The sequence below is a fragment of the Lepidochelys kempii genome, chromosome 1 (genome assembly GCF_965140265.1).
Source record: "Lepidochelys kempii isolate rLepKem1 chromosome 1, rLepKem1.hap2, whole genome shotgun sequence".
NCBI classification, from domain to species: domain Eukaryota; kingdom Metazoa; phylum Chordata; order Testudines; family Cheloniidae; genus Lepidochelys; species Lepidochelys kempii.
In genome coordinates this window covers 17,216,687-17,239,243 of record NC_133256.1, presented here as the reverse complement: position 1 = coordinate 17,239,243, position 22,557 = coordinate 17,216,687, and positions in this window count along the sequence as shown.

Genomic DNA, 22,557 nt, shown 5'->3' with positions numbered 1-22,557 from the left:
CTTCCCCATCACAGTTTAAATCCTCATTGTTACGATGGTCACAACCCTTCATTCAAACCTATCACTAAATGTTGTCACTTGCTACTCTACAGTATTGCTTAAATCTCCTCTTCCTACCGCTCAGACTGTAGTGCTGTACATGCCCGTAGGAGTGCATCATCTCTTAGCTCAGCTGTAGCAATTTCCACATTTCTGACCTCATGCTTCAGAACTCTCGTTTTTCCCTCTAATCTTTTCAGTGGCATTCTATCTCTTTCACCCGAAGTTCAGCCTCCTTGTGTTCCACTTCAAAGTGCCATATAACTGCACCCTGCCTGGATCTCAGTTGTCATTTTCTCCTCTGCATTCATTCCAATCCCCATTTGTTAGTTTTCCCACCCAGCCTCAACTCTGTGGCTTTTATGTTTAGCTTTTTATGAACCACATTGAGGACTGTGTTCTAGATAGACAGATAGATTTGTGCTGCACCCAAATATAAAATGTCCTCCATCTGTCTCTGCTCTGAGAAATTACCCACTTTTCCATTAATTCCTTCCATAAGCCTTTCAGCACTGATCTCTCCTCCACACCTAAGCCTTATTTCTCTGTAGATAGAGAGATTGAGCCATGAAAGACGACCCTGTATAATGGTCAGAAAAAACAGGGCTTCTATCTGTGGAAAAATTTGATTTTTTTGTCAGAAACCTTCAAACTGAATTTTTTTCAATCTAAAACAAAAACAAAAAGTTCAGTTTTCAGCTGAATCTTTTCAGTTCTCAGCAATTTGGGGGCAGAAATTTAAAATGTTTCAGTTTACAGATGAAAGCGTTTTACTTTTTCATTTTGCAGCCAGATTTTTTGTGAAAAACAGACACTTTCTGTGAATATTTTTGTTTGGTTGAAAACCCAATTTTCCATTTAAAAAAAAAAAGTTTTAATGGAAAACTTTTGGGCGCTCTTGCTTAATAGCCACTAGGGGAAAGGATGGGCAATGAAGCTTTACCTTGTACTGCTGATCTAACAATACTAATAATATGAGGGTCAACTCATGGCGATTCCTGGGAACACTTGGAGCACATTTAGAATGTAAAGTATTCCAGAATCCAGGCAAAGACTTGGCCTTTTGTCTCTGTAAAGTGCTATCTATGTCTGTGAGTTGGCATGTTGGTAATAATAAATCCTCCCTCCCCCATGGAGATGGCAATCAGTGGGCCAAAATTTGAATTGTTTCTAAGGAGTGAATGAACAGTCCTAGGGAACCCTTCATCACTCACCCCTCTCTCTCTTACTAAGTCTTATAAGGCACCATACACATCAGTGCCACTCTGTGAGTTATAAATGATAATAGGTGGCACAATTCAGGCCCTTCAGTTCAGGCGGGATGAAGAGAATGTGTGTCACCCCTTATGTTATAAGTGCCCTCTCCTAAGGCCATATTCTCAGTCAGCCTCCAAAAATGATCCATTCACACTGGTCAGTGCTTGGACCTTATACAGTCCTTTTCATCTGTAGTTTCTAAAATGCTTTATAAAGGGAAGTGTCATTGTCCCCATTGCATTCGGGAAACTGAGGCACAAAGAAATAAAATGACTTGCCTAAGGTCACACAACAGGTCATCAGGCTCCAGGTTTTCATGACTCCAATCCAGTATCCTATCCACTGGGCAATGCTGCTTTCAAGGAGTTAGGAACTCATTGATTTAAACCCATGATTTTAATTCTGCACATACTTTGTGAGTGCACCTTTGGAGAGCAGTTGAAAATTTGGCACAAACATTTAAAAAATTCCACAAGCCAAATCCTGCTTTCACCTGAAGACAATGGGACCTACACCCCTATCACAGAGAGCAGAAGGAGCTTAAAAATGCGGGGCAGGGCTTAAAATCAGTGTGAGACAAACTGACGAGAGAAGGGAAACTGGACATGGCTCATCATGCTGGGTCTAATTACTGTTGTGGTCTCTGATCGCTATGGGATGTTACAGAAAGTATTTGCTGAAACGCCAACACAACGAGACATGCTAAATATCCAATGCCAGCATTTAATTTTCAGTCTCCTGATTTTTACTGCTTTGTGTGTCTGGGCTTTAACATTATTGTACTGTGCTTTTTGTGTCCCTTACATAAATGAACACCCTCCAACTGTGATCTGTAATACACCTCATTAAGCTTCAAGGATAGTAACTCCTTATTTAAAAGTAATTAAGTGAGTTTATACTGCAGAGATATTAAAGCTAAACATTTTGGTATTTCTGTAATGGGAACAGGAATAGGAACAGTTGAACATTTCCTAGTTCTAACCATTCCTCATAGAGGGAACTGGATGGATTTGGGGACTGGCCAGAGGACACTAGAGCACCAGTTCAAACTTTATTTAGATGAGAAGCGACATGCCATTAACTAAAGGAGTACTTGTGGCACCTTAGAGACTAAGAAATTTATTTGCGCATAAGCTTTCATGAGCTGCAGCTCACTTCATTGGATGCATGTAGTGGAAAATACAGTGGGAAGATTTATATACACAGAGAACATGAAACAATGGGTGTTACCATACAGACTATAACAAGAGTGATCAGGTAAGGTGAGCTATTACCAGCAGGAGAGCGGGGGTGGGAGGACCTTTTGTTGTGATAATCAAGGTGGGCCATTTCCAGCAGTTGACAAGAATGTGTGAGGAACAGTAGCAGGGAAATAAACATGGGGAAATAGTTTTACTTTGTGTAATGACCCATCCACTCCCAGTCTTTATTCAAGCCTAAATTAATTGTATCCAGTTTGCAAATTAATTCCAATTCAGCAGTCTCTCCTTGGAGTCTGTTTTTGAAGTTTTTTTGTTGAAGAATTGCCACTTTTAGGTCTGTAATTGTGTGACCAAAGAGATTGAAGTGTTCTCCGACTGGTTTTTGAATGTTATAATTCTTGATGTCTGATTTGTGTCCATTTATTCTTTTACATAGAGACTATCCAGTTTGGCCAATGTACATGGCAGAGGGGCATTGCTGGCACATGATGGCATATATCCCATTGGTAGATGTGCAGGTGAACGAGCCTCTGATAGTGTGGCTGATGTGATTAGGCCCTATGATGGTGTCCCCTGAATAGATATGTGGGCACAGTTGGCAACGGGCTTTGTTGCAAGGATAGCTGCCTGGGTTAGTGTTTTTGTTGTGTGGTGTGTCACATCAGCCACACTATCAGAGGCTCGTTCACCTGCACATCTACCAATGGGATATATGCCATCATGCATAAGAATAACACATTCTATGGCACATGTATAGGGAAATTGTCATCCCCTAGCTGATGTCAGAATTCTGGTTGAGTGTGAATGGTTGTACATGTTAGACTAGAAAGAGAAGAGCATGCTGAGTAGTTGCATGTGAGCGTGTGTTTTGCTATTATGATACCTGAGTAGTAGAACTTGTGAGTGGTTTTATTCAGCAATTACATGGATAGGAAATGAGCTTAATTAACTTTAACTCTATCAACCATGGTTTTTTGAGGGGGATAGAAATACTACTTTGCCTTTTCATAGCATCTTCCATTTGAAGACGGATACCAACTGAATGAGCCTTGTAATACGCCTGTAAAGTAGACATAGTATTATACCCAATTTATAGGCGGATGAACTAAGCTCACATTGTGATTCAGTGGCAAATCCAAAAACAGAAACCCAGGACTCCTAGGTCTCAGTTCCCCACTACAAATACTATATCTTACCCCTCGGAGTAGACTTAGCTCATCACAGTTAGGCACTAGATTTTTTTAAGTTAAACTGCACTGCGGGGATGTCCAGCTTGTTGTTGTTTTGTGGGATAAACCATGGAAGGGATGCAAATAGTTCCCAAGGGGTCAGCTATCCAATGAGCATCTACTAGCCTGCCCGTGTAGGCAATTTATGGATTATCTGCAAATGTGGGATTCCACGGTGTTGACAAGGTGAAAGCTGGCCTGCTTCCCAGAGTTCTGCAGCAGTAGAGGGTTCAGATCAGTCAATGTGCCACAGATGTGGGCCAGGGCTCAAGCCCCTGTGATAGCTGTCATTATAGCCAACTGGGGACTTCCAGAGCTAAATGCATAAGTCTCTCTTGCTACAACTTGAGCTATGGTCTCATAGCTCAGAGCTGTAAGTCTCACATTCCTCATACCACACACAAAGACCCCCCCCCACACACACACACATTCTCCAGCCTCAGCAGAGCCCGTACAAAGGGGTTGCTTGCTCCAATGAGGATCAGCAGATTAGATGCTTCCCTACCAGGATAAAAATGAATCCCGCTCTGCTCGAGAAGATGAGATTTCTCTCTGACCTGGTTAATTTTATTTGTGTTTATTTAATTGCTAATATATACTTTTATAAAGATTATTCAACTAGGAAATTCATTAAACACAACAACCAGCACCGCACATATTAACGGCTCATTGTTGTCCTTCCTAAGCAGAGACTCGCTGTTCAGGCTGTGTGCATTCTTTTTACCAATTACTGGGCAAACTACGCAGCAACCACCAATTATAACAAACTTTTAATTTTCCATTTAATCAATCTTCTTAGATTTGCTCTTTAATATCCGTGAACCCATTCTGCCCTTCTACTTTATTCCCTGCTGCGTCTCAGGAAGATGTCTGCTGGAGAGGCCTGAGAATTAATGATGCATTCCCAAAGGACATTTAAAGGATGGGCGGGGGGAAGGAAGGGTGGTCAAAATGTGCTCTTTCAACTGACTGGAGAGAGAGAAAAAAACCTCACCTGAAATGCTGGAAGGCAAAAATGAATAACTGCACCTTCTGTATAGAAAAATGCTCCCTTTTCTCATCATGTCTGATAGTACAGCAGCCTGTGCCTCAGAGACTTGGGTTCTCTTTCCTGCTTTGCCACTGACCTGCTGGGTGACTTTGGGCAAACTCTACTTCTTTGTTTCACCATCTGTAAAATGGGGATAATGATTCTTATATCCTTTGTAAAGGATTGGATGATCTATGAATGAAAAGGGTATCTAAACTTGGTATTATCATTATTACTGAATATTTCTAAAATAAAGTATTTGGGCTGATTATTTCCAAATATGATATTTAAAAATAAGTTTGTCTTTTCCAATATCAAATATCCTAGTAACTAGGTAAGTGTGACAGGGCCGGGCCAGATGGCTACAGGAGAGTGATAGAAGGCAGATATATTAGCCCCAGGTTAAGTAGGTCCCTTTTCCCTGATTCCAGAACAATCAAAAACCTTCTGGAGACAATTAAGACAGGCAGGCTAATCAGGGCACCTGGGTTAGGAGCTCACTTCAGTTTGTGGTGCGCATGTACGGACCTGGGAGCAAGAGGCACTAGAAGTTGAGAGTGAGAACGGGGACTGTTGGAGGACTGAGGAGTACAAGCATTATCAGACACCAGGAGGAAGGTCCTATGGTGAGGATACAGAAGGTGTTGGGAGGAGGCCATGGGGAAGTAGCCCAGGGAGTTGTAGCTGTCGCACAGCTGTTCCAGGAGGCACTCTAGACAGCTGCATTCCACAGGGCCCTGGGCTGGAACCCGGAGTAGAGGGCGGGCCCGGGTTCCCCCCAAACCTCCCAACTCCTGGTCAGACACAGGAGGAGTTGACCTGGACTGTGGATTCACGAAAACGGCCAAACTGAGGGCTGCCGTGAAACTCCAAGGCGAGCAAATCTGCCAATAAGCGCAAGACCCACCAAAGTAGAGGAGGAATTTTGTTACAGTAAGCTTTAAGCTGCTCCTCACATTGAAGGCAATGGGAGTTTGACAATTAACCAGAGACAGCATAGCATTTCAGGGCAGGCCTGACTACTGTCCCTGTCCCTTCACAGGCAACTTACTTTTGAATACCATAATCAAATCACTAAAAACAGGACAGGGCTGAGAATAATGAAGAGCATTAAAGAATTCTTAGGGACACTTCCACTAAATTTAACAAATTAATTTTATATAGAGCATGTGTATGGAGGATGGTGTATTATTGATAATCTTTAGATTCTTTTGAAAAGAGGACCATGTGCATGTGAAAATTGATCCCTGTTCGGTTCTTGTACCACCCTTAGTACTTAAGCATCCGAGCACCTTCCTGCAATGCATTAAGCAACAACTAACAGCTGTCACATGTGACTCATTTTCTCTCTCCTCCTGTCCTTGCAGGCAGAAGAAGGGTATTGTGTGTGCAGTGTAGTGTTTTGATAGGGTTATTGTTTAATAAATGTATGTGCTGCTATGTGATTATATTAGGAAAGGGGAGTTTGAAGAACTGTGCCTTGCTCTTGGAGCGGAAGGTGGCGAGGTTTGTGATGGTCATTAGTTCCTGTGGGAGCTTGTTCCTCAGTCTCAGACTCAATCTCAAGCAAGTGCTGTCTTCTGCACAAGACTATCTTTACGCCTATGGTAAAAGTTCCATTGTGCCAAAGGAGTGGGACTGTCCATCACAATTGCTTCCCAGAGCTTCAGGTGATCCTCTTAGGTCTGCTGGTCCCGGGCCATATTGTGCCTTGCAGTTAAGGGCCAAGACCTTGACTTGACTCCATATTTTATAGAAAGCCAATGTAGAAAGAGGAGGACAGGTCTGATGTTCTTGCAGTGGCTCATATTGAAGCATTCTGTACTAGCTGGAGTTTCCGCAGGGCTGATGGCTTCATACCCAAGTAGATTGCATTGCTGTTGCACAGCCAGGAAGCGACAAAGGCATGTATAATTGAGGCCAGGTCATCATCCACTGGGATTCGACAGCGTCTCCCGCCCAACTGGAGATGGCAGAAAGTGTTACGTGCAGATGCGGTTATGTGAGAATTTAGGATCAGCGAGGAATTAGAGAGCATTCCTAAACTACAGACTCAATTGATCAGTTACGACAGTTGCATTGTGGCTGTAAAAATTGTTTGCAAAAGAATTCCTGTTTTGAGCATAAAGGTGGAAATTTTCCAGGTTGTTTTTTTTGTTTTTCCTTGTTTTGTTGTTGTTTGTTTTTACAGATCTGGCCCAGATTGCCAACAAAATTCAGCCATCTCTCATTTTGTTGTGAATATTTTGTCCACTCCTAGTTTTGCTCCCATGCACTATGTGATGGAGAACATAATGTGAAGCACTACAGTGCTCAAAAGCCTTGTCTAGTCTTGTGTGATTGATATCTCTGAATAGAGGTGCAGTTTACATTTATATAGCACTTTTCACCTTGAAGGATCCTAAAGCTCTTTTAAAAATAAAATCTTTAAATCTTCTTACAAAGAAAGGAAGAATAATTCTGTCCACTGCAGGAATCGCTGGGTGAAATTTGATGGCCTCTGTTATGCAGGAGGTCAGACTAGCTGATTAAAATGGGCCTTTCTGGCTTTAGAATGTGTACGTCTAAAGTATACAAGAATCTCTTCACAGACATGATCCCACCCCCAGGGAGGGATGCAACGACTGTTTTATCAGCACAAATCAACCCTACATGACAGTTTAGGGCAGGAACTGTAAAAGAATATTGTATCCAATTGAAACTGATGGGATGAACTTTATACAGGGAAAAACATAGTTACACAAAATGGAATTTCTATGGCATCAGCTAGAACTTGAGTAAAGGGGATTGGAAAATGGTCAAATTCAAAACCTCACTGCAGAAGAGCTTTCTCCTGAAGCTAGAGACCATAAAGCAGTTTTACACATCACTTCCCACCGCTTCTCCTCCCAGTCTCCTCAACACTAGCCTGCCTGTTATCTGTCTCCTCTCAGCCTCCCCCACAGCCCAGCCATCCCTGTTCCTTCTCTCTCCCAAGTAGTCAGGCCTGTCTGGGAACAATGAAAAAATTTATAGTGTTATTTATTGTATTTACATTACAGCCCATCCTGTAAGATTACTACTTATATTGGAAGGAGGCTGAATAATTAGTTGGGGATAACGAGACTTTACACGGGAGGGGGTGCATCAAGTGAGCCCCAGATGTCCTTGAATCAACCTTGGGTGGTTGCCATAGGGAAAGTTACTAAGCCCGCACTGTAGAGTAGTAGTGTAACCCTACTCCTGTAAGAGTCAGGAGGGGGTCGTACCAAGCAATTTTTTTTTTAAACTGTCTTTAAGTGTCTGGTCAATGTTTAGGTGTCGCCTGCTCACCTAAAGCCTTTTCGCATTTCTGCTGTAAGTGTATCTGCTCATCATTCCGTGCAATAAGTCAGCGAGATGGTTCTGGCTTCCCACCACAAGCAATAAAAGTATGATTTGGATGGAACTTTGCCTCATTCCATGCTGCCCCCAAGCAGACCTTCAGTCCTGAAGGATTTTATTTTGTCGAGATGAGCCATACCATTTTAATGTTCAGTTTTTGGTCTTTTTAATAGGAACCACTGGCTACTGAGCTAAGTCAGTTTCAGCAAGATCTTTAGCCAAAGAAAACACAAGTCTACAATGGAGTAATGTTTTCTTCTTCTTCTTGTTGTGTTTGCGTTCCCAGGGAAAGGGGATTATTGCATCTTTCGGAAATTACTTTCACAAGCAGTGTTTGTAGGAAAATAAAGCAGTGCCTTGGAAGAAAGGAGATGCTAAATAGGTTTTAACTTTTTCCCCCTCTCTTTCTGGCTGGGCTTAAATCTTGTCAGTGAATGGAAACATCAAATCCAGAAGCTGCACATAGCACTTGAGTAGATTAAGAAGCTGACTTGTTTAGGGGGGAAAGTATTGGGTGTATTTGAATAAAGTTTAAATAATTGGATTTGGGATTAATTTTTCATCGCAATCCACAGGAATTGAGGTGGACTTTCACTGGAGTCATGCATCTACATCCCATGCACCATGTTCACCCTGCTGTATAAGCATACGAGGCAGTGTCCAACCTCAGATACATCTCCCTAACCCTTAGCCTCCCAGCTGGAGCACAGGTTATTGCTGCAAGGGAATACCTCTAATTTACACCATTGCTATCAGCTCTCTCAAACTGTGCTGTTGGTTAAAGAAAGGCTTCTGTCCAAACTTACAGGGCTCTTTTCAGTACTCTGCCTCACCTCACTCAGGGAACACATCGGAGACACATTTAGATAGCAAGGAGCCATATGAGATCATCCCGATCCCCTGATCTCATTCCCAAGGGTCCAATCTGTGTATGAGATGATAGGGTATGGAGGAATCCCATACAGTACTCTCCTGCAAATAGAGTGGCCATTCCACAGCCAGTAATGTCGATACTTCCCCCTTGGATAATGGAATACTCTGGACAGATGCAGAAGCCAGGAAAGTCTGTGTTGGTTTTTTTTTTTTTTTTTTGTGGGTCAGAAACTGAGGAGGCTGTTTTCTGCTCAATCAGCATATGACAAATATTGAGGCACAAGCTACATTTTAGAAAAGCACATCTAGATGTGTAGAGCCAAGTCGTGAAGGAACTGCAGCAGGAGTTTTGCACATTGTTGTACAAATATGTGGCTCAGCTATGTCAGGTTGGGCAGCTGATAACCAGTGTCTGACTCTATCCTGGGGAAGATTGAACAGTGTGATTGACTGGAAATACCTCTTCAGTCCCTGGTCTCATATAAAGATCATTTGAAACTCCCTGCATATTTTCTTACCATAAACACTCTCCTGCCCTCACTTTCAGGGTTTAATCCAAAGCCTATTAAGGTCAGTGGAAATGTTTCCATGGATGGGCTTTTGACCAGGCCTGTAGTGCTCCAACAAACTTTGAACAATCAGTGATAACCATTAATACTAAGGAAATCAGAGAGACCATTTTTTGGTACCATCTGGTGTCAAATCATTTTTCCTCGCCACAACAAGGAAACCTCCATCTGAAGCAACTCCAGTTACAGTAATTAGGAATCAGACACCAAGTCCATCTGCTTCATGTTTTGGTGCTTTGGTTTGACCATCTGGCATGACAGGTAGTGCGTGCATTAAAAATGTGATCTTTAGAACAGGCACTGATCCTCCTTGGGATAAATTCCCTCTCCTGGCAATACCCCAGTTCACTTTGTGTTCATCATTCTCATAGTTATAGCATTCACCTTTCACGCCGTGAAGGCTGTTAGGGCTTCCCCTCACCCTCCCTTGGTTCTTGTCACACCAACAGAAAGTGGGCCAGAGTCCGAAGTGCAGGCAATGCAATGTTTCTTGTGGTTACCAAGCAAGCATAATCCACAGCTCTGTACACCAGTAGAGATTTTTCCTTCTCCCCCTCCTCTTTCTCAGTAGGCATCTCGTGTCTTGGCTCTGGGGAGACAGTACACTGTCCTGTTGTCCATCTGTCCCTTGCAGAATGTTCTTTTGATTCTTCTGAGTATTGAATCTTCAGCAAGGATTTTTTGTCTTCCCTGGACAGTCGGAGAACTCTCTAAGGTCAAGCTTGATTTTCTTACAGGTTGGGTCAAGCTGCCATCCACATGTGTGTTTTGTACATAGTTTCATAGATTCTAAGGCCAAAAGGGACCATTGTGATCAACTAGTCTGACCTCCTGTATAGCACAGGCCAGAGAACTTTTCCAAAATAACTCCTAGAGCAGATCTTCTATAAAAACATCCAATCTTGTTTTAAAAATTGTGAGTGATGGAGAATCCACCACAATCCTTGGTAAATTGTTCCAGTGGTTAATTATTCTTAATTACATCTCTCCATTTCGTTGCACCTGCTGGATCTTCAGAAGCATCCTCCATAGTTTTCATGTTGAGGACTTGGTATTGATTTAAAACATCTAGGTGTGTTGAATTCCTCTGGCTTCTCTTTTCAGCCTGCCCATCCTGCCCTGTCTCCAGCTGTGTAGAATGTAGCTGTGACCTCTTGCCTCTGTGCTTACAAACCGCAAGGCCACCTTTCTGACTTTCTCTCTCTCTGACTCCTAGATCGCCAGCTCCATTCTTCCCTGAACCTTATGTTATGTGGCTGCAAGCAGTTCTTTGCTCATGTTCGGTGGCTGTATCTTTAAAACTAGATACCCCACTCTTCTATATATTCTTTTCTCTTCTAAACAAAACAGAATTTAACACATGCACATGGAATCCCCAATGAAGGATTTGATCCTGCTCCCATTGAAACCATAGCAAAAATCCCACTGATCTCAATGGGAAAAAGAATGAGAACCTCACAAAATCCATGAACTTCAAAACTAATGGGAATGCTGTGTTCCTTTGAGAATGATTCTGATCTCATTTACACCAGTGTAACTACTTTTAGTCGACGGAATAAACCCATGCTTATTGTCTAAGACCTGTTTCTGCTTAATTTTATACACAGGTTGTCCAACTGAATTCCCCTAAAGTCGCTAGAATTATAGGGCTTGATTCTGATGTCACTTCGGCTCTAATCCGGCAAACAACTAAGCACTTGAATCTAGCAGGGGCTACATATGTTGTGAAGTTAAATAAGTGCATTAGTGTTTGCAGGATTGGGTCCTAAATGAGATCAGGATCAAGCCCTATACCTCAAGAGACGGTAAGAACAGACAGAAAGGACAATGCAGTGAGTGAACGGTGGCAAGTCGTCTTTCACTATGAATTTCTTAGCATTGGTGAGTGTATATTATTCAACCTTATCCTCGTTAAAATATTTTTATCCAAAAAATGAATTGGTTATGCAGTCTTTGATATATTAATAGGAAAAGAAAATCACCACATCACTAAAAACAAAGCTCTGACTCTGTCTTGTGAAATGGCATAGTCTAGCATTTCTGACCATTCTCTTTTTAAATAGAATATGTAAATGCATATCTCTATGTACATATTGTGTTCTGAAGCTTTGTAATGCTTAGATTTTTGTCACGCCTGCCTGGAAAATAAAGTCCATCAAATAATAAGGAAGTGCATAAGTTAACGATACATGTTAGCTTTTTAAAATGGGTTTTAATGAAATTATCATCTGATTATACAGATTCAAAGAACCTTTTTAAGGCTCCGTTTATTACTTTTGCATCTGCCACTGTCCATGCCAAGAAAAGGTACCAAAAGGGTTTATCATCAAGCACTAGGAGCAGCATAAAGAGCAACTTTCTCCTCCTTCTCATGCAAAAATATTCACAAATTACCCAAGCATGGAGGCGCCGGGGAGAAGTAGCTCCCAGACTTTTGGTGCAACAGGATTTTAATCAAACATAAAGCAAGGCATGACAAGTTCTGGTGTTCTTTTATTGGGAACTTAAACACAGGTATTTTAGTTACAGATAGAGTGAGCTACATAAAGCGTTTGTAAATAGTATGAATTGAAAGAAAATATCAGCAGAAGAGGTTGAATTCAGAGAACTGCATTTGAGTTTAGATCAGTCTCAGCTGGCTCATATCCTAGTCTAGAGAGAGCCCCTGTGGCAGGTGTTGGGGGGTGTGCAAGAAGTCTTCAGTCAAACGACCTCGAGCAGTGGTGTTAGATTTGGTGAGATAAGCAAGGTGGACCTGTTCATTGCTTGGAACAGAAGCTCAGGAAAAACAGTGCCACTGGGAGTGGCATTTATGAATCTGTAGATGGCATCAGGGAGTTCCACATATTGAAAGCTTGCAAGATGTCAGTGGAGTTACTCCTGGCTCATGTGGTCTACGTGAGTGGAGAATCTGGCACCTGATTTTACAGTGGGAAGGATACAAGAAATAGCCCCAATTACAAACTCCCTCAATCATTTCTTAAAATAAAAATAAAAATAATAATTCTGTAAAATATATGCTGTGTATAGCATAGCCATTTTTAAATTTAAGATTTGTTTAAATTTCACTTTATTATGAAAATTTTAAAAGGGTGAAAATTGGTGCAAAAAATAAACTTCACAATTTTCTGGATAAATATTGGGGATAGAAAAAAAAGGCAGCAAATAGAGAAATGTAAGAGTATTGAAAGTGAAAGCAGTTTAATGGTGTGGTTTATTTCATGAATGGTGCATTAACAGTACAAACACATATGTGCATGATCTTCCACTACATTGTCTTACTTTGAGACAGCCTCATATTTACACGAAGCCTGATTTAGTAACAAACACATCTACCTAATGTAATGGATTGGATTTTCTTAACATAATCGGTATTTTTATGTATTTGAGTGGTCCAAAATTTAGATGAAAATCAGTAAAAAACCGAACAATAGCTTTTGTAAAATCCAGGAATTCGGGGGTTAAAAAACAAACAAAGGGCCTTACATACATGATAGGGCTGCGTTCTGTCAAGGTTTTATTAGTTCTAGTTTGTGATGAACTTCAGAACTCCTTTGCAGCTTCACTATTCCTTAGTATGTAGCTATCCCCAAATCCTGTCACTATAAGCTTTATCTGGTACTATACCACACCAACATGTATTCCCTTTAGCCATGTAGATATGGTGGACCAGATCCTCAGCTAGCGTAAATCCATGTAGCTTCACTGAAATCAATGAAGTTATGTTGATTTACACCATCTGAGAAACTGCCCTGAAATATACACACTGTTTCCAAATAAACAAACACAATCCAGTAATTTGCATTGCATTATGGGAGCCATCCAGATAAAATGCACCATATAAATGTAAGATCATGATCATCGTCTTTAATTTTTAACTGAGTCTTCAGGGTAATTATTCTGAAATGTGAAGAGAGACAAGGTGGGTGAGGTCATCTATTTTATTGGAGCAACTACTGTTGGTAAAAGAGACAAGCTTTCACCAACTGAAGTTGGTCCAATAAAAGATAAGACCTCAGTCACCTTGTCTCTTGCATATCCTGGAATGAATACAGCTACAACCCTGGAATTTAAATACCTTCTCATGGCAGCAATGCAAAATGGAAAAAGTTCTAAACACAGAACTAAAAGTTTAAAAAGCTATAACCTCCCTTTCCTCCTCCACAAAATATAGAACTAAAACACTTGCCATTTAACTGTAATTTTCAAAATGAGCAAGATTTTTGTTCTTAAAAAAACCCCTTCTTAATACTCCTAATAATCCTATTCATATTCTTGGATGAAATAATAAAAGGGCTTTTTTCACAATGTTCATTTAGTTATCAAAATTCTGCACTGGAGAATTATCACAGAGATGCTGCCATGTTTGAGAAATGTAGGCCTCATTGTATTAAGATAAAGGAGGTTCCTATTCATGCCACAGATTGCTTGTCTTTTTGAAATATATTTTGTAGTCCATTTAGTCCATTTTCATAGCATGAAAAGAACAGCAAATTGTAATTAAGTGCAGTAGCGTATACAACACTATAATCATAATTGCCGGAATTATATTCACAATTTTCCTCACATATTTTGCAGATGCTTTCTCTTTTATCCACATGCCATGTAGTTCGTGTTCCCATTTTGGAGACGTTGCCATCAATTTGTTGCCACATGTTTTGTGTCGCGGTGTTTTTACTCCTCCTTTGTGGAAGAGAACAAGGGTCTGATTGATGAAAAATGTCCTGCAGGTTGCATTGTTTCCATCATTCTCTAAGCCCCTGGGGGCACCTTTCATTCTACGTCTGGTTTGTCATTTGCTCAGCTGCGTACTGGATTATCCACTTAAAAAGAAACTGCACCAGTTGTGTGTTCAGTGTATCGGTCTGAAAGTTCAGAACATAACAAGCACTTCTCCCCGAGAAGGAAGAGCTTTGACATTGAAGTTTTTATTAATTAGAGCTGGCATTTGCAAGCAGGCAAGCCATATTGCCTGTAAGTGACATCGTTTGTGCCCCAGGCAGCAGGGGATGCTGAATTGGAATGTGAGGGAAAAGGTGTCCATTCTACCTTAATATGATAGTTTCATAGATTCATAGATTCATAGATATTTATGTCAGAAGGGACCATTATGATCATCTAGTCTGACCTCCTGCACAACGCAGGCCACAGAATTTCACCCACCACTCTTGCAAAAAACCTCTCACCTATGTCTGAGCTATTGAAGTCCTCAAATTGTGTTTTAAAGACTTCAAGGAGCCGAGAATCGTCCAGCAAGTGACCCATGCCCCATGCTACAGAGGAAGGCGAAAAACCTCCAGGGCCTCTTCCAATCTGCCCTAGAGGAAAATTCCTTCCCGACCCCAAATATGGCAATCAGCTGAACCCTGAGCATATGGGCAAGATTCACCAGCCAGATACTACAGAAAATTCTTTCCTGGGTAACACAGATCCCACCCCATCTAATATCCCATCACAGGCCATTGGGCCTATTTACCATGAATATTTAATTACCAAAACCATGTTATCCCATCATACCATCTCCTCCATAAACTTATTCAGTTTAATCTTAAAGCCAGATAGATCTTTTGCCCCCACTGCTTCCCTTGGAAGGCTATTCCAAAACTTCACTCCTCTGATGGTTAGAAACCTTCATCTAATTTCAAGTCTAAACTTCCTGGTGGCCAGTTTATATCCATTTGTTCTTGTGTCCACATTGGTACTGAGCTTAAATAATTCCTCTCCCTCTCCGGTATTTATCCCTCTGATATATTTATAGAGAGCAATCATATCTCCCCTCAACCTTCTTTTAGTTAGGCTAAACAAGCCAAGCTCCTTGAGTCTCCTTTCATAAGACAAGTTTTCCATTCCTCAGATCATCCTAGTAGCCCTTCTCTGTACCTGTTCCAGTTTGAATTCATCCTTCTTAAACATGGGAGACCAGAACTGCACACAGTATTCCAGGTGAGGTCTCACCAGTGCCTTGTATAACGGTACTAAAACCTCCTTATCCCTACTGGAAATACCTCTCCTGATGCATCCCAAGACCGCATTAGCTTTTTTCACAGCCATATCACATTGGCAGCTCACAGTCATCCTATGATCAACCAATACTCCAAGCTCCTTCTCCTCCTCCATTACTTCTAATTGATGCATCCCCAGCTTATAACTAAAATTCTTGTTATTAATCCCTAAATGCATGACCTTACACTTCTCACTATTAAATTTCATCCTATTACTATTACTCCAGTTTACAAGGTCATCCAAATCCTCCTGTAGGGTATCCCTGTCCTTCTCTAAATTGGCAATACCTCCCAGCTTTGTATCATCCACAAACTTTATTAGCACACTCCCACTTTTTGTGCCGAGGTCAGTAATAAAAAGATTAAATAAGATTGGTTTCATAGTCCTGGAGAGGACTCTCGGCTTCCAAACCAAAAAGATTTAACATGTTCAGTATTAAAGTTTTCCTTCTCAATTGCTAACCCAGGATTAGCTTTTTTTACCACTGTCTTCACAAACGAGGTCAGCTCCCAGACTACTGCACTGGGCAGCACAGTATGGGGAGGAGGTGCCCAGCCCTCTGTGGAGAAGGATGGATGGACTATAAGGCGGAAAGAAAGCTGGCTAGATCATCGGGCTCAATGGTAGTGATCAATGGCTCCATGTCTAGCTGGCAGCTGGTATGAAGTGGAGTGTCCCAAGGGTTGGTCCTGGGGCCGGTTTTGTTCAATATCTTCATTAATGATCTGGAGGATGGTGTGGATTGCACCCTCAGCAAGTTTGCAGATTACACTAAACTGGGTGGAGTGGTAGATACGCTGGAAGGTAGGGATAGGATACAGAGGGAGCTAGACAAATTGGAGAATTGGGCCAAAAGAATTCTGATGAGGTTCAACAAGGACAAGTGCAGAGTCCTGCACTGAGGATGGAAGAATCCCATGCACCGCTACAGATTAGGGACCGAATGGCTAGGCAGCAGTTCTGCAGAAAAGGACCTAGGGATTACGGTGGATGAGAAGCTGGATATGATCAACAATGTGCCCTTCTTTCCAAGAAGACTAACGGCATTTGAGGCTGTATAAGTAGGAGCATTGCCAGCAGATCAAGGGACGTGATCGCGCCCCTCTATTCGACATTGGTGTGGCCTCATCTGGAGTACTGTGTCCAGTTGTGGGGCCCACACTACAAGAAGGGTATGGAAAAATTGGAAACAGTCCAGCGGAGGGCAACAAAAATGATTAGGGGACTGGAACACATGATTTATGAGGAGAGGCCGAGGGAACTGGGATTATTTAGTCTGCAGAAGAGAAGAATGAGGGGGGATTTGATAGCTGGTTTCAACTACCTGAAAGGGGGTTCCAAAGAGGATGGATCTAGACTGTTCTCAGTGGTAGATGATGACAGAAAAAGGAGCAATGGTCTCAAGTTGCAGTGGGGGAGGTTTAGGTTGTGTTGCCGGCACAGAGTGCCCAAGGCAAGCAACAGTTGGGGTTCGTTGCCCGGTGCGTGTCACCCAATAATCACAACGGGGTGGAGAAGCAGAGTTTATTTGCAGCTGCAAACAGGCCCAGGGAGACACAGCTGTCTCAAATCCTGCAGCCCCGACTGCAGATTACATCATACAATTTATACCTTTTTCTCCAACTTAGCTACAGAAGTATATACAACCAATTACCTATTGCCCTGTATAATAATACAGCCAAAGCGGCCAATTAGATGTTTCCTCATTAGCATTATGTCAGCCCTGCCTTATTTGGTTTTATCCGTTCCTGTGTTGCAGAAAGCTAGTGCAAAACATTCCTTTCTTATCTATATGCTTACCCTGGCCGGAGCTATCTGAAGGCTGTCTCTGAGAGCAGCTTTTTGAGAAACTTTTTGCAGCTTTCTGTCTCTGTTTTTATACGAGCTTCCTCATAGTCTGGCAGGATTACAGAAAGTTCACGGAATGGAGAGGCTTTGGTTTGTCTGGGCCTAGCGCGGGGGGGCTTCCTCGGCACTCGTGGCCTTCCACCCTCCCGAATTACCTAGTATGATGCCCAGTGTCACCAACAGTTGGATATTAGGAAAAACATTTTCCCTAGGAGGGTGGTGAAGCACTGGAATGGGTTACCTAGGAAGGTGGTGGAATGTCCTTCCTTAGAAGTTTTTAAGGTCAGGCTTGACAAAGCCATGGCTGGGATGATTTTGTTGGGGATTGGTCCTGCTTTGAGCAGGGGGTTGGACTAGATGACCTCCTGAGGTCCCTTCCAACCCTGATATTCTACGATTCTTTTATTAAAGCAAGATGTAGGTGATTTCACACACTGAGACACTGGCTCTGTTGCTACTAGTGTTTTTTTTACTAGCCAGCTGGTCAATTGACACCACCGTGGACTTCAGAAATTAACAGATTCCACTGTAAAGTGGTTCTGTGTGCTGCAAGACAGTGTCTATTCCTCAAACCAAGATTAGGCACAGGTGATTCTCAAGCACCTCACAGGCGCAAATCAGGAGAATGCTAAATTCAGTTAATCTTCCTCCACCCTCAGCGTGTGGGATTGAACCCCAGAGTCTTCTGCACTAAAAGTATGAACTGCTACCATTTGAAGTAAAGGACTACATCCATGTGCTAGTAGCAATAGTAGTTTATTACACTCCTGTAGGGACTAGTGGTTGGCTAGAGGAGGACACATAACATACACCAAATCAATGGATTGCGTTAAACAGCTGTTAAGCACCAGCATCTTTCAGTGACTACACTCCTGGATTTGTGAGAGTTTTATGATCTTTTATCCCATAACTCTACAGAGCTACAAATGGGTGGCTAGATGTACATGGGGAAAAAAGAGACTTCCAGCTTCCCAGTGGAGTGCACAGCAGTTGACTTCAGTCATAATTCTGGGTGCTTGGCGGATGTGCAGCACAACTCTCAGCATTTGGCCAAGCAATTGACAGCAGTTCAGATAGGCATCCAGGAGTTAGAGCCTTCTGTGGCGTTTATCCCAACTTCTCAAGAGTGCAGAAATGAGCTGGCACTCTCAGGACATGAGATATTTTGCAGGGATTTTTGGCACTTGTGCCCATCCCAATTGGAAGTAATGCACAGTGCTCTGTATGTTGGTATTTTTGCACTTCCAATCCCAGATGGAGTTCAAGAGTGAAAAATAACTTTCCACTGCAGTCAGTATTAAAGTCAGTGAGGGCTATGAGCCATTAGAAAGTCAGTCCTCTTCTGTTTGGATGCCTACAGAACAGTTTAGGTGCCTCCCTTTAGGTACCCAAACTCAAAATTTTGGGCTTAAGCATTTTAGTTTGAATAAACACACATTTGAAAGATTAAAAATGGAAATTTCATGCTTTGGATAATACAATACAAACGTGATGGTGCATTGTATAATATCTCTCATGCCCTCTCTGTTTGAAAATGCTTCAGAGAGTTAATTAATCCAAGACCATGGACCATAAGTGGTATAGATCCTCAGTTATTATGTGGTACACTGAAGTATTCAGTGAGAGCCTAACACATCATACAGAGAAATATTAATTTGAGCTCCTCACAATCAATAATTAATTGTATCCTTGCAACACCCCTAGGAGGTAGGGAAGAACTATCTTCATTTGATGAATGGGAAACTTAGGCACAAAGTTAATTAAGCAAGTTGCACAAGGTCACACAAAGAGTCTGTGGCAGAGCTGGTCTTCCCCGAACACTAGACCATCCTTCCTAACATTATAGTTAAAAAGGGATTTTTTTTTCGGATGTAATTTCAAAATACATGTAGAATGAGTGAAATGAGGCATTACCAGATGGCTGCTCAAAATATTAGAACCTCTTGCAATTCCCCAGCTTTCACAATGGAATCAGATCCTATTTTGCTATCTGCTTACATGCATGCACCATGGGATAACATATAACAGCCTACGAATTTACACAAAGTCCAGTTCCTTTTCTCTCCATATTAACTATGTGTAAACTGCTACACAAACATTGAATTATTTTGGAACCATTATTTAATGACTGGGAGCACAGGACTTAGGTGTTCCAACACTGAGCATCACCATGCCTTTTAAATGCTTAGAAAATCTCCAGAAGGCTACTGAGATCCACTAAGCCTGAGTTAGGTCCCTAGGTTCACTATACAATGAAAGGGAAGAGATAGGCACCTTGGAATGGGATTCACAAAAGCCAGCACGCAAGGCGGGGAGCACCTAAGCTAGCCAATTGAAGATGCCAATGAGAGCGGTGCATGCCAACCCCCACCCCTCTCTCAGGTAAGTGCCTAAGTCAGGGCTACAAGGAGGCACCTATCTCTGCTTAGAGCTCCATGAACGGGAACCAGCTGCCGGACTTAAGGCAGTTTAGGCATCGAACGCACTTCTTGCAGAAATGAGTCAGGTGCTTGCCTCACTCCACTCCTAGTGGCTGGAAGAGGAGGAGGAGGAGGTGGTGCTGTTCACCTTGTAGCGATTAGCCCAGTGATTGCTGAAAAGTGGGAGACTCCTGTTCAAGACTCCGCCCCTGACAGAAAGGCTAATCAAACCCAGGTATCCAAGGTGAGTGTGCAAGTCACTGGACTAAAATTTATACGGTAGGCACCACCACCTCCTCCTTGTCTTGTGGCAGAGGCCACATTTTGAATGGGACCCAATCCGGTATGCAGCCTCTGAGCACAACTACTGGACTGGGCCCTGCACACTAAATAGGCATTGCCTTGCCTATCTTTCCCCATGTCTTGGATTGCTCTGGGGCTTAGGAGAGAGATGGACATTCAGATACCTACCGGGAGGCAGAAGCAGCATAGACACTTAGGGAATTTTACCCTGAAAACGTAAGTGCTGAGTGAATTTATGCACCTACAGAGTTCAATGGGAGTTTTGTGGATTGCTAAAAGAAAAGGAGTACTTGTGGCACCTTTGTGTGCCTACGACTGGGATATAGGTGCCTAAACCTGAGACTTAGGCACCTAAGTACCTTTGTGGATCCCACCCTGGATAATCACAGATCCTGGGTTCAGCAAAGCTGTAGGAAAAGAAGTATATTCCCAGCATACAGGCTTCCTGCCGCACACACCTAAAACTGTGTGTGTGTTTCTGTCTTTTCAGGAAAAAAAGAATCACTAGCCTGTTACAATACCAGCCTCTTATCCATTTGGCTGGCAATATATTTTTGATCTCTTTCGGTACTTAAAATCACTCCTACAGCTACAGCTGAGAACAATGTCCAAGACATGAGCAATATACAACTTCTAAAATTATCTTCTTTTTTCTGGTTAAGATGTATTTTTCTCCCTGAATGGCAAAATATTTACTTGGGGGAAGGTGTCTCTTGGGGGCCTATAGGGACAGGTCTTAATACCGACATAACTGAATATCTTTATTGATTATGTAAAAGAGGAAGCAAATGCCATGTTAATGAAAGTGACAGGTGGTACTAAATTGGGAGGAATTGCAAACATAAATGAAGACAAACAATAAAAAGAGACCCAGAGGGATTAGAAACATTAATAAAATAAGATTTAGCTTGGAAAACTAATTTGAAAAACATATCCCAGTTGGAGTGTGTCACACTTTTGGGATGCAGTTCAGACCAGTAAGGGGTTATGTCTAGTGTTGCCAACTTTCTAGTCGCACAAAACCGAACACCCGAGCTCTGCCCCTTCCCCAAGGCCCCGTCCCCGCTCACTACAGTCCCCCTCCCTCGGTGGCTCGCTCTTCCCCACCCTCACTCACTTTCACTGGGCTGGGGCAGGGGGTTGGGGTACAGGAGGGGGTGAAGGCTCTTACTGGGGGTGCAGGCTCCAGGGTGAGACCAGAAATGAGGGGTATAGGAGGGGGCTCCAGGCTGAGGCAGGGGGTTGGGACTTGGGCTTACCTTGGGCAGCTCCCGGTCAGTGGTGCAGTGGGAGGGCTAGGGCAGGCTGCCTGCGTGTCCTGGCATCCAGTGATACTGATTTTTAGAAGTGAGCGTGCTGAAAGCCCCTGTCCATTTCCCCCGCCCCCCTCCCCGAGCCTGGGAGCAGCATTATGTCTCTGGGAGGGGGGAGACCTAGACAGGGGTAAAGGGGCTGATGCCACAGCTGGGGGAGGGCATGGGGCCAGGAGCGGAGCCCTGGGCTTGGGGCCAGCAGCCAGAGCCCCAGGCCCAGGGCTGGTGGGCCCTGGGAGCAGAGGCCTGGGAGTGGGAGTGGGGCCGGCACGGAGCCCTGGGCCATCGGCCGGGACCTGAGCCCCTCCCACCGGGTGAGGTGAGGGGTCGGGGTGCGGAGGGCCAGGAGCAGGACATAGGTGCAGGAAGCACTCCCTGAACCTCTTCTTTCCGCACCTATGCTGGCAACGCGCTCCGCATACCCCAGAAGCAGCGAACAGCCTGCAGGTCTGGGTCCTAGGTGGGGGGGGCAGGAGGCTCCACAGGCTGTTCTCACCCACAGGCACTGCCCCCCCCCACTTTCTCCTGCTGCTTTCATTGACTGGTTCCCAGCCAATGCGATTGCGGAGCCAGTGCTTGGGGTGGGGCAGTGCGTGGAACCCCATGGCCTCCCTGCCTAGAAACCGGACTTGCTGGCTGCTTCCAGGGCACAGCATGGTGCCAGCCAGGACAGGTAGGGACTAGCCTGCCTTAGCACCGCAGCACTGCTGACCGGACTTTTAACAGTCAAGTCGGTGGTGCTGACCAGAGCCACCAAGGTCCTTTTTTGATTGGGTGTTCCCTTGCCCTGCAACCCTGGGTGCCTTACAATGCTTTGCTGCTCTAGCTCCCAAGCTGGGTCATTCACAGCAAGCCTACAAGCATGCAGGTCACACCCTGAGTGTGTGCTAGACAGCCCTCAGTAACCCTGGCCCAGCAGCCTACCTACATCCCCACTGCCCCCACTCTGGCTTCTACCAGCCTTGGTTACAACCAACAAGGTAACCCCATCACACTCCCAGTTCCCAATTTCCTCTAAACCATGTGCCCCTGAAGTGTCAAATCCACCCCTAGACCACTCAGAGAAATAGAATCATAGAATATCATGGTTGGAAGGGACCTCAGGAGG